This window comes from Nipponia nippon, unplaced genomic scaffold (genome assembly GCF_047370975.1).
Source record: "Nipponia nippon isolate SJK-2023a ecotype South Korea unplaced genomic scaffold, ASM4737097v1 scaffold_6, whole genome shotgun sequence".
Classification (NCBI taxonomy): domain Eukaryota; kingdom Metazoa; phylum Chordata; class Aves; order Pelecaniformes; family Threskiornithidae; genus Nipponia; species Nipponia nippon.
In genome coordinates, this window is record NW_028262380.1 from 33,591,231 (window position 1) to 33,604,611 (window position 13,381).

General features: G+C 39.9%; 1 protein-coding gene across 3 annotated transcripts in view; it reads left to right on the forward strand.

The window, feature by feature from the left end:
• SLC7A2 (solute carrier family 7 member 2) overlaps nt 1-13,381 on the forward strand; it is a 61,261-nt gene that overhangs the window by 22,271 nt on the left and 25,609 nt on the right. Inside the window, exon 1 of one of the 3 annotated variants that reach the window (XM_087736194.1) lies at nt 8,925-9,004. The exons of the other annotated variants lie outside the window; for them this stretch is intronic. The gene's annotated coding sequence lies outside the window, so the exon portion shown is untranslated. Of the gene's footprint in view, nt 1-8,924; nt 9,005-13,381 lie in introns of those variants that run through there. 3 annotated transcript variants of the gene reach the window in all.

Below are 13,381 nucleotides of genomic sequence, written 5' to 3' on the forward strand. Positions count from 1 at the left end.
TTATGCATTAAGTCAGATCTCCATAGATCTGTGAAGCAGCAGTCTTCATCATGGTTACGCAACTGTCATGCATAGCTGTGATTTGATTAAGATACAAAAGAATACTTCTTTCTTAAGGGACGTTCACAGAGGGTTTTCTATGTATCTTCAGAAGATGCTGAACAGAGCCTTGCTCTCTATGGTGTGACAAAATGGAGCACTTCAGCCTGTGCAAGTGTAAGCTCTCTGGAAAGCCGCAGCGCATGGTTAGGCTAACATAAGGTCACTTCCCATAGCTGTTGCTTGGCTACTTGGAAATCTGTGATCAAGATCCCAGTGTGTGACCAGCAAGGTCAGCGTTGGTTTTTGCTGTGTTTGAAGTCTTGGTCATGTTTTACCCATGAGATGTTACATGCAGTCAAGCTGTTTATTGACTTGCTTAAAAAAATAGAGAGAAATTTGAAAACCTTTTCAGAAAATTACCCAGTTGAAAGTTATAATGTTCTTCAAGCTCTGTCCCTGATGCATTAAATGTAGTGGTGCTATTTAAAGCCAAGAATGAAAAGGGAACTCTCTGGCATTAGTTGCCTCAGTTATAAATAATGTTAGATGTTACGATTTATATGATCTTGATGAGGGCAGTGTATATTCAGAATGTCTGGCTGGAGTGTCTACATTTAATGTCAAAGGGTAATGCTCTATAACAGGGTTGCTATAGTGACTTTGCAGTGACTTATTATTTTGCAGTTTTCATATTTGAAAGAAGTGGTGTTTGATTTTGCAGGGTGCGGAAAGTACCTCCAAGGAATGCAGGGTGGTCTTAACACCACTAACTTCAGAACACAGAATGCTGTTTAACGCTTCTAGGATTCAGCCTTGCAGATGGAGCTTATTTATATCGTGTGAACTAACTATTCCTGTTTATGTTGTTTTGTATTGTTCTGATATATAAGCCTAAAAGAAATCACAGCAGTGCACTTAGCACACTGGTTCTGTCTGGTGTGAGTGATGTCTGCCAGTGGTGTTGGGCATGTTACCGTTCCATTTTCAAACAGAATGGAAGCAAAATACTTTTCTGATTTAATATTTAAAGTCCAGTACAGATCCAGCAATGGATCCTACTTTAAATACTTTGCCATTATTTCAGAGCCATATTTGGTTGCAAAGGAGATTTGTCAAAACTTTTATGTAAGAATCTCTTAAAATTAATTCTTACTGCCTTTGACTTAAGATAAATGAAATATGGAATATAAACAGTGTGTGCATCTAATTCTTGGATTTCTGTAAGCAAGAGAAAGCAAACTTGGCTTTTAAAAACTTGGCTGTTATAATTGGCAGATAATTAATACATACTTCATCTTAGATGTTCCATTCTGAGAAAGTTGTGACACCTTGATTAGGTGAGCTAGTTCTTTTTTTTGTGATCTCTTTAAGATGGCATCTTTTCCATGCACCATAAAAAGTCATATAGAAACAAGTAAGATGTGTAATAGGAATTCCTTCCTTTCCCTTGCTCTGTGACACTTTTGTAAGCAAAGCTATTTCCAATATTATCCATGTTTTCTTTTAGTCTGAAGTTAGATACATTCATCCTTTCTTTCTCCTCTACTCTCCTTGTTCTTCCTTTCTTGGTCTCCATAGAAAAAGGGGAAAAGTCCACTTTTTTATATAAAATTGAGTTATTTTAAACAATTTTTAATAAATCAATACAGAAAATTAATTGCACTTTTTTTTTAAAAAAAAAAAAACAGAAAGACCAACTGGAGCCTATTAGTGTGTGGTACACTGGTCAAATGGGCCAAGAGGTACTGTGGCCTAGCGATGGGCAACCTCAGCGGAGCAGGAATCCCTGATGCTGATACCAATTCTGCCATCAAACCAGCCATCTGAGGCTGGGAACAAAGGAGAGAAATGAGGTGAATCATTAGTTCTTTGCTTAATTTCCATTCTTATGCCATGAAATTAGGCTACTTTTTGGGCTGTTGAGCTGTTCCCTTTGTGGTTCCCCTGTGGAAGTGCACAGGAGCATGCAGCCAAAGCCATACCAAAAATATGCAGACTTCATAGAAATTTTAGAAGCCACCTCAGGAGCTTAGGCATGAGAAAGGGCTCTCATGATTTCTACTTTAAGATCAGTGGCTAAGTCTCTTTTAGGGAATCACCAGCTTTTGTGCAAAGCAATAAAATTTTCAGCAGGGAAAGGGTTGTGATTTAATTTTGATCCTGAAGTCATTACTCATATCTTCCTATTAGCACAGAAAAAAAAGATCCAGGATTGTATTTGTAAATACTTCTCTACTAGTTTGTCAGGGTTGTGGGGTTTTTTTGTTTGTTTGTTTGGGTTTTTTTTGTCTGGTTTTGAAGAGGACAGAATAGATGGAATTGATCTGATGTAAGCCTGTAAGAGGCTTTTGCTTATGTCTTACACAAGAGGCTGTCATGGAAACTTAGTAACCATGGGGTGAGAGGTAAAGCCCTGTTACTGATTAAAAACAGCTTAAAAAAGAGTAAATAAAACCGGCAACCTTCATATCATTTTTGCAGGCATTTTCCGACATGGAAAATGATTGTTAATGACATACCTCAGGAATGAAGTAGAAATGGAGTTAATAGAATTTTTCTGTTTTTAATAGGAAAACCGAATGTTCATTAAAGATGGTAACTGGAAAGTTTTCCCTTTTTTGATACAGGAAAAAAATAACACTTTTAAGCTTTCCAACTGAAAGATTTTTAAAGAAAAACAAAACCAAAAAAATATCAAAACCCCCTCACAAATATTCCTGCAACAATAAAAAATCCAAGTAAACTGAAAAAAGAGATTTTCTGGCTGGGCGGGGGGAAGTAGGCTGAAGGGTGACAGTCCTGTATTATAGGACTGGGAAATAAATTTTCAGTTGGTTAATTCAGGTAATGAAGAAAGATAACTAGAACAATGCAACCTTAAAAAATATAAAGGAAACACATTCAAAACAACTAAAAAACTACTATCTTTGTAAATAATGATATAACTCTTAATAATAAATAACTCAGAGCCCCATTGTTTGGGTAAAATGCTTGGTAAGTGGGGTTTTTTTTTAAAGTTTTGAGATTTAAGTACTATTTTAAAATGGTAGTTGCATTTACATAGGCTAGGATAATTACTATGAAATGTGCCTAATTACCTACCTAAGTTGCCATTAGAAGAAAATATACATGGTCAGTAGTATGTTAGCACACTTTTAGCTCAAGCACGGACTGTTGTCAGAAATTGAGTACTTTTTTTTTTAAGTTTGCTTCAGTTTGATGTTGTGAGTTCCATCAGCCTTATGGAAAAGCAGAATGTTATCCACTAGCTTACATCTCAAAAAATGCACAATGTCTTAACGTTTTCTTTTCTGGTAGATCTTTCTCCTTGGTCTTATTGAAAGACTGTAACTTCATGCCTTTGATGGAGAAGCGCACTCACGCCTCGACTGGCCTGTGGTGCCTTCCTCATGCACCTTCCCAAGCCGCAGTGTGCAGCTGCATCTGATGCTCCGTTCCCAGGTCTCTGGGGAGATGCGAGACTGCTTCACTTCAGTCTTGGCAAGACATGGCATCGCACTTCATTTTCAATTACGGATCAAGTGTTAGTTTTAACTTTGGTTTTCTTGGCTCTTCTTTGTATACATTACAAACTTTTCTATCTAAATTTCCTATTTCTATTTATCCTGTATTCAAGGTGTGGATTTGGGCCAAAAAAGTATGTGTGGGCTTTTTTTTTTTCTAGAGAGTATGGCTTTAAGTAGTTACAGTTCTTCTCCAAGGCTTCTCCAAAACTCTGATTTTAGACTTGAGGACAGCACTATGAGTTATCACTACAAACATTTTCTTTAGACCCTTGGGAATATTTGGAATGTATTCTCTTCAGAAATGATCCTGTCATAACATTACAGAGATAGCCTACATTACTGTTGAGCTTTATAAAGATTCTTTTTTTCTTACATGTTTATGATCATCTTATGTAGATTAGCACATAGATTGCACTAATCTATTTTTTTGTGGTAACCTGGATTTTTACCCTCAGAACCACTAAAATGCTAATTACTTTATTAATCTTGACATAGGAAAGATTCTTGCTGGCACTTGATGAATCCTTTTATGAATACTAGTACATCTTTTCAAATCCTATCAGAGCTGCACAAATTGTACAAAACATGTAATGTTTTTTTTCTTGTGCATGTCAAAAGTTGTGTTTGTTACAGTCGGCTGCAAAGTCCTGCCTTCCAAGGCAAAGCACGCGCTGTGCAGAGCACCGTTGAGGGACTGCAATGGTTCACTAAGGCCCTGATCCTGCAAGCACTTTTGTTCATGTTTAACTTCTGTGCTGTATGGGTAGTTATATGGGCAAGCGCATGGATATACTTTTGCAAAGTTAGCACCTCTAGTTGTGTAAAACTCCACAGCTTTTTGGCCCGTAGCTGCAAGGCTGTATCTGTGAGACAAGTCAGAGTCAACAGCAGAGCAGTTTTTAATAAGTTTGTCATTTGGGCTTCTGCAGTATTTTGTTTCAGTCTCTGCAAGAGTTTCACAAATTAATGGGGATTTTTTTTTTTTTAATTTAAAATTCCCTGAGCATCAATTTCTGCATAATTCTATGAAAATATGTTCATACTCTTTTGACACTGTAGAGAAACTCTTAAAGGAGCCTTCCGTAGGAAAATAAAATAAATAAAATAGTTTTTCAGTGCATTCCTTGTAATGTGGTCAGCTGTTTTATGGCAAGAAGAGAATTTCTGATCAACTTCTTTATGGAAAGAATGTGCTGCGAAAGTCCTTGGGGTATGGTATGCAAGTCAGAGAACTGTTGGATGAGGCACTCTAGATAATCCAAGTGTGATATAATTGCTAAGGATCAGAAAAGAAGTCTCTCAAGCCAGAACCTAAGCTATAAAGGAATGTTGTTGGTCAAAACACAGTTGGATTGGTAACTGGAAACAAACTAGGAGCCAAAGTGGACTACACAAAGTGGATGTACCACAGCCCTTTTCTGGAGAGAGGCAAGAATTTCCTCCAAGAGAGAAGCTAGGTATGCTATTGCAGGTCGCTGCCTCCAGTCAGCACTCTGTATGCTCAGTCTTGTCCAAAGTGCCTCAGATCTGGCGTCCATCACTGGTACCCCACCAGACCCTGTACCTTCATGAACACTTCTCTGGTGCTGCTGTGTCACACACCCTGCAGCACACAAAACCAGCTTTCAGCTGAATCTACGAAAACGCCGCTCCACTGAGTGGCAACATGGTCGTCTTGTAGTTTTGAGTATGCATGACCAATAACACACAAAAAACTATGTCTGAGTGTCCATAGGACCTCTGAACCAAACACTACTTAGTGGGGACATACTGATCTACCCCATAGTGCTCTCGATCTAGGCGGGACAGATGCAAGCTATTTTATTTCAGCAGCCAGTGTACTCCCTGCCTCTTGGCCGGGAGCCAGGGACGGTTCTAGGTTTGAATGCCTTTAGCAGTGTAGCTGCTGTGTGCTCCTGTCCCAGGATTAAGTTTTAGAAAGTCAAATGAACCGCAGCAGCACAGCTCCTGTCTGTAATGATCCATAATTTACCACTGTTACCAGTGATGAATTGTTATCACAGCCAGGTGATAGCTCCAAAGGAAACAGAAAGTGCACTTGTGAGTGACTTTCCAGCCCTGTGGATGTCAGTAGAGTTTCTACTGCTAATTTAAAGAATGAGGGTGAAATTTGAACCAATTTATACAGCCCCTGAAGGATTTGAACTTTTAGTTTCTATAACAAATCTGTACCATAATACAGTCCAGAATAAAAATGGAGAGAGGGAGAAAGCAAAGAGGGATCCGGTTCATACTAAATTTGACTTACTGTAATCTTGTTTCTGTCATTTTCCATAAAAGATCCACTTCTGAAGAGCCAATCCCAGAGGAGCTGGTGCCTCAGAGTTAGAGATGGTACCAAAGAAAGTTTTGGAGATGCTGTGGTTACATGGATGAATAAATAACTGCTCATTTTCCAGTTTCCAGTGATATGTACTGGAAGTGGATTTTTGGAAACTCTAGAAACCTTATGGTACATTCACTGGATTGTTTTATTTATTTATTTATTTATTTATTTATTTATTTATTTAGATTAGATTAAGCAGTTAAATATGGTGATTGCGATACATGTTGTGGCACTTGGAGGCAAACTTAAACTAGAGAAATAATTTGCAAGGTTACATTTCTATTCTGTTTGGGGAGTAAATCCATGTAAGATGTAGTGATGGTGCTCTACTGTGAAATAATAAGTGGTGGGGCTTTTTCTTCTTAATGGTACCATGAATAAATTGAAAGAGTGCTAAAGATTGCAGTGGGTAGTGAAAAAAGATCCAGAAACAAAGGTGACACCCCTAAAGTATTTATTGTGGAAAAGTGTGAACAATCCTCGAGTGTTGTGTTTGTGTATTGTTGGGAGAGGAAGGGTTAGTCCATTCTGTCATTACTGCATCAAGCACTGTATTGCTAGCCGGTGGAGGGAGGTGATTGTCCCGCTCTCCTCTGCACTGGTGCGGCCTCACCTTGAGTACTGTGTGCAGTTAAGGGCGCCACAGTACAAAAAGGATGCGAAGCTACTAGAGAGTGTCCAGAGGAGAGCCATGAAGATGGTGAAGGGTTTAGAGGGGAAGCCATATGAGGAGTGGCTGAAGTCACTTGGTCTGTTCAGCCTGGAGAAGAGGAGACTGAGGGGAGACCTCATCGCGGTCTACAGCTTCCTCACAAGAGGAAGAGGAGGGGCAGGCGCTGATCTCTTCTCCCTGGCAACCAACGATAGAACCCGAGGGAACGGCAGGAAGATATGCCAGGGGAGGTTTAGGTTGGATATCAAGAAAGGGTTCTTCACCCAGAGGGTGGTGGAGCACTGGAACAGGCTCCCCCAGGAGGTAGTCACAGTGCCAAGCATGACAATATTCAAGAAGCATTTGGACAATGTCCTCAGTCATGTGGTGTGAATTTTGGGGTTGTCCTATGCAGGGACAGGAGTTGGACTCGATGATCCTTGTGGGTCCCTTCCAACTTAGGACATTCTATGATTCTATTTCTTCCTGTTTCCTAATTCAAAGTCCTTATTTTGAATCAAATCGTGACCCCAATGATATAATTTGGAATTCAGCTGTTGGCTTCAGTCTGACCAGGTTTGTGTATTTGATACCAAGAATTGTTTGTCTTGCTCTGTGAATATGACAACATGTCCTGGACAGCTCTGTGTTAATTCTGCACAGTGCAAAAGGTTTTGAAATGTGTGTACATGCAAATACAAACAATGTATGTACATAAAATGTCCATAAAATATTTTACAGGTGTTTTATAGATGCTATAGGAAGAACTATGATTATAGGGAATTAATATGTTTACAGGAATGCAAATTGGAAATTAAACTACTTTCTTAAGCTTGTTCTACCTTCTTGGAAATACAGAATTCCAATTCCCCTGTTTAAATTTGGGCCCATGCCCCTGTTACGACCACATCTATATGGCCTGCATAGTCTTCAGTTCTATGGCCACATTGAGAAAGTAGCTGACAGTAGTTGTCAAGGTTTGCTTTTTTGTTTGTTTTTTGGGGGAGTGATTGAGTTCAGCACGAGAGGAAGAATGAGAGCTTTTCTCTTCACACATTTTTGCACTTTAAGGAAAGAATAGCCTTGGATAATGTAAGAAATGGCATCTGGACTTGTAGTCTTGCAATACGGCCCACCCATGTGGAGCACACTCTTCTTGAAGGGGTTTCTCCTTGGATCTGGGAGAGCTGAGGAAAGGTTGTCTTCGTCTCCCTTGCATGTGGCCACAGGAAGCAGGACTTTTCATGAGGGAAGGAAGAGGAGCCTTCTGTGCTCCTGCAGCACTGGCAGACTTTACACTCAGGGAAAACTAAAAGCTGAGAGCAAGTTGCAGGGGACTGCCACACTACATGTGTTTTTCTCCATATTTTCTTAGGAAAGACTTTTTAATGATGAAAAGCATAGTGCTTTTCTCAGCACGACTCATATTTTCAGTGTTCTCTGAACAAAAAGAGAGATATTGAAACACAAGGGTTTTAAGGGAAACAATAAGCCGTGAATAATGTTGACTGGAAATGCTACTACATGTTTGGGGTGGGGTTGTCTGCCATTGGAAGTAATAAAAACACAGCTGTATATTATCCATTGGAGTTTGGTTTATTCTGGAAGCTAATTTTGAAGAAACTGAGGGTTATTTATTGGTTGTGTCACAGGAATATTTGGACTCTTCTAATTCCAGTCTTCAGCATTTTTACATTTCAAGCCATATAAAGGAGAACAATATATATGGTACGTCTACCCCAGTTCAGCAGAATGGGCAATAACCAGACTCTTTAAATATACTCTTTTCTGTGTTTTTTCTAGCCACAGCAATACTTTTCAAATTATTTATATTCTTCTAAAATTTACTCAGCAAAAGCAGTTTTCATGCTACAGTATTGGATTCAGGTCTCAGTGTTGCAAAGTATCCTCCAATATGCTCCAAAGCCAGTTTGTTTTTTACAAGGGGAGTGAACACGAAAGCTGGGAAGACTTTGCTTTCGTAGTGGGAGACCAAGTTTGACATCCACATTTTTGCTTTTCCTTCAGGATGCGCAAAAGGAGTCCCTGGGGGGGTGGTGGCAGGTACCCTCACAACAGTGTGCGTTTCATATGCAAGCACATAAGTGTGTTTAAATGTAGAAGACGGCGTTCCAGTTGGATTTTGTGTTGTGAAGAGAGTGGGTATGATTTATCTGAACAGCAGCAAGACTTTCTCTCTCTCCCTCCCCGCCTTAGCTGGGCAAATAGCTGGCCGGCTCGCAGCCCTCCAATCACCCGGGCTGCTGAGCCTCCACCCCTCAGCACCACCAGCTTTCACACTACCTACAGCTGGCTTTTAAAGCAAATATTTTAATAAAATCACTTTCAGTCATAACTCTTCCATTTAAGACGGCAGAAGTTCGGGCCTGGGTAAGAGAAGCAGAAGTTTGCCCAGCAGAAGTTGCTCTGAATCAGGTTTGTAATGAAGTTTACTGCTGAAAGAAGTAACCTGAAAGCAATGTAGCTTATCATAGGAACCTTTGCCTTTAACATATGTGCTTTTTGAGTAGCAAGAACTGTGGTATGCAGTATTACGTTTAGTTTACATTACAGCATTATTGTGTCTCTGACAAAGTGCAAATTACAGTGTTAATATATAGAAGATGGAATTTATGTTTTCCTTCCCAGTCTGACTGGAAGGTGTTTCTGCTTTGGGATGATAAAGCTTTCCTTTTTCGTTTTATACATATTAGACTTCTGTTACAAGTGCTGCTTTCCAATTTTAGGGCTTTAAGTATTACCTAAGTACACTGAATATTCCAAGACATTAGGGGTTTTGTGAAAGTCTTGGGCACAACATCAACTTTTAGGACACTTGCAGTAAAATCATGTATTGTCTGTGCATGTGTGTACACACACACAGAACTCATAGACTATACCTAGTTTTGCTTCATCTCTGAATTCTTTTATATATTGTTGCACTAGATCTAATCAATGCAATACTGCAATTTTGAATAAGGCTAAATGTACTTAAGAACAAACAAAAATTTTCTCATAAATTCTACAGATGGAAAATATAAAATATAGACTTTTACAGTTTTTTTCAGGAAAATGAGATTGAAGGAAGACTCTAAATTAATCTGTATATAATCAGTATATATTTATATTTTCTCATTTTCAATATATTACAAACTTATCAGAGTATTTTCTCCCTAATTGGTATGCTGTTTAAAATGTTAAACTACTGCACCTAAAATTTATAGTATAATATATAATATTAGCTCAACAAAATAGTTTATAAGTAAAATATCTTTAAGTTACTTGTGCTTCAGGAATCTTTAAACATACATGTCAATAACAGCATTAAAGTTTTCAGAGGTTTTATGTTGCTTTATAACAGTTGCTTTCCATATGAGATTTTTATCTTTGTTTATTAGAGCTTTTAACGGAAAATTTTGTAGGAAAAGTCGAATGGCAACTGCAGCAAAACTTTGGGTTTTCCCACCTGTAGCTTGGGTTTGATGTGTACTAACTTAAACCTCTTATTACACATAATTAAAGTGTTATTTTAGTGGAAGAGTGTGGTGATACATGATACAAGTTACTTTTTGCTCCAACATCCACCTATTGTTTGTGTTTTGTTTTGGGGTAGGAGGCTGTTAGGTTATTTTTACATGGAAAATACTTTGCAAAAATGGTAGATTTTACATGACTATGAAGCAGTCAAAGCAATTTTAAAGATACAAACTTTGCAGATGGAGACTTTGTCCCTTGCATTGTGTTTGTAGTTTTAAGTTTTTTGACACCAAACTTTTCCTGGTAGAAGAGGGCTAACAATAGATGACCATTAAATGTTCCTGAACACCCATCTGAATGGAAGAGCTGGTACGAATTATAAGGCTGACCTCATCTTCTTGGGTTAGCATTCAGATGCGTGGTGGTCAAGCAGTAAATTATCTGGTTTACAACTGGCCAGGAAGGACTGAAATTAAGAAAGGTCTATCGGTAGCTACCGTAGAGAAAAAAACCCAAGACAATAAAGAACAAAAGGGATTGGAGAAGTATCTGTGCTTATTCAGGTACTCTGACAAATACTGTGAATGTCCATTAGATATGAGGAAGCTTTGGGGTTTTTTTTCCCCTTATGTTAGATAGATCTGTCCAATTCCTTCCCTGTCTAAACGAAGTCCTCCTGTCCTGCCTGTCTCTTTGTTGCATACGGTTGAAGGGATAAAACTGTAAACTGCAATGTGGACGGCATTGCGATTCTTTCTAGGAACGCGTTCAAGGAAGGCGGAGGCTCGAATATGGGCTGAACATTGGTCATCAAGTTTAAGGAAGTTGAACGGGGGCCTCCCTTCTTCGGAGGGCTGTTGGAAGTGTATTCTGTGTTATAGAGTAATCTCTGGCTAAAGAAAAACTTAGTCCAAAAAATTTCAGAAGTGCAGTGACCCAGAGAGCTGCCACCTCAGTTGTACGCAGCAAAAGGAACGTGCCAAGGTCAGTGACAAATGGACTTCGCAGGTGTTCGCTTGTGACAAATGTCTCTGTAAATTAGACTTCACTGAAGTGGAGCACAGGACAGGAGCCTAGCACAGGTTTGAATGCATAGGAGAAGCAACAGGTTGGGTGTGCTCCTCACCTTAATTAGAAACAACTGCACACTGTTGGTGAGTGCAAGGACATTTTCCTTTTTTGTTTCTTATCACTGATTTCCTATGCTTAAACTCTGTATAAGCTCAGGATTCAATCTTTACTTTGTTTAAACTGCATGAACAACTCAGTGCACGCTGACTGATCGCATTTTCAGGCTACATGACTAACATTCTTGTTCAAAGGCAGGCAGGTATCCAAGTCTGCTCTCAGAAATGTAGCACAGGTGCCTCAGAAGCACTGTGAGCTCTGTCAACACCAGAGCATTAAGAGCGCTCACTTCCTTCTTGATTGATTACGCAATATATTACAAAAAAAAAAAAAATCATTTCGCAAGCTGTCAAGCGTGCCTCCCCGGGAGGGCTCAGAGAAGAGCCAGTGCTCATGTGCAGGACGTTTAGCAGGGCCCCGGGCCAGTGCTGGTGGAGCTGATGGCAGCAGAGGCGAAGAGGAAGCAGAGGCCACAGCGGTCTGCCAGGACCAGGCAGCCTTAGGCTGCAACAGGGAAAGGAGGAAGTAAAAAGGAGCAATTGGGAAAATACCGACACCTGCTGGTCAAAAAGTAGGAGAGAGCATTTCTTTCCGTGTTCACTTACCCTACTTCATGTTCCTCTCTGTCCTGAAGATCAACAGAAAAGGAAACCGTGAGATTTGCCCAATCATGCCGATGAAGGAATAAGACCCTTTTTAAGAGTGTGTGGTTGCAGTCAGTGTAAGCTTATCTAGGACAATGCTGCCACCAAAAGGCACACCCAGCTGTTACCTTCTTTGCCTCTGCAGGTTAGTATTTGAGAGGGATCCGTGCTCAGCCACAGTGTTAGGATAAGCTGTGCTTGTGAGTCAGCACACGTCAGCGCTGAGTCAGAACCCAGGTTGTTCTCTTGCAGCGGGTAATGCGTTGAAGGATCTGTCTTACAAGGGACACCTCAGAAAAAGGTTATACTTGTCAGTGATTTCTGAAGACACTTTTCCTCCTGCTGCACCTTCCTATGGAGTATGAAGTGATCAGAACCAGAGTCTTGGGATGTCTCGGCCAAATCTGAAAGAGGGCCATGACTGGGGTAGTGCTTTCACTTGATACACAGCAACAGTTGTGAAGCAGTGTTCAGGCACTCTTTATTGTGCATGTGTGCATAGTCAGTACAGGAAACAGTGTAAGGCCTTCTGGATTGCAGTGGTCGTTATAAAAGGATGTGTGTTCATCAAGTCCATGTTGGGATGGATATACCTAAAAAGATATGTTAGTCATGCGTATGAGATTTTTTTTTTCTCTACAGAAGCAAAGTTTGTACCTTGAGCCTTGTCTTTGGTTGTGCTCCAGTTTTTAAAGGCTAAAGAAGAAAGGGTGGGTTTGAGTCAGAACAGGTGTTTCTTCTTACTGGCTTGTGGCGAGCAAGAACCAGCCTCTTGTCCTCTCCACAAGAACTGGAGAAAGCAGAAGCAGAAAAAAACCCCTCCTATTTTGTCACAAGGATTCCTTCTCAGCAGAGAAAACCATAATATCACCCACCTGGCCACTGTGATAGATGACTTTACAACCTTCAGGACTTCTTGTCCCAAATTGCAAAGGAGCAGAGCAATCTGAGATGCTGTTTGAATAACAGAAGTCTTGGAAACTGTTTAGTGTTCTGAGAACAACATCTGCCAGAGTAGTTTTTCCTGTTAATGAAATACCAAATGAACTATCATTTGCAGGGTGGCGGAAATAATTCCTAAAAAAAATGCCATGTTTCTGCAACATGGAAATTGCTAAGGGGAAAGGCATGGAGTCACAAGAGTATTGCTGCCTGTCACCATGGGCTACAGCCTAATGAGTATATTAATATAATATTATATTTTAATATAACATTAATATAACATCCTAAGCAATTGCTACGGCCTCAGAAGTGTCATTACGGAAAAAAACCATAGTGACCTTGGGAATACTTGTCAAAGTACAGCCCAGGATACACAAACTTGCCTTTGGGGGAGTGGAGTGCCTCAGCCTCAGGCCCAAAAAAAGGCTGCTCTTACTGAAGAGTTCAGGAGCTACGGCAGAGGATTTTGCCTGAACAGTTCAATGTTGATTCCCCTCAGAAGAGCTTACGGATCTCTTCTGTCTGCTGACATGCACATCATCTTAGTTCTGAAGCTGATGTGTGAAATCTCCTCAGTGGATGAAGTCTACATACTATGGGCAGATATGTACCTCTGGGAGTC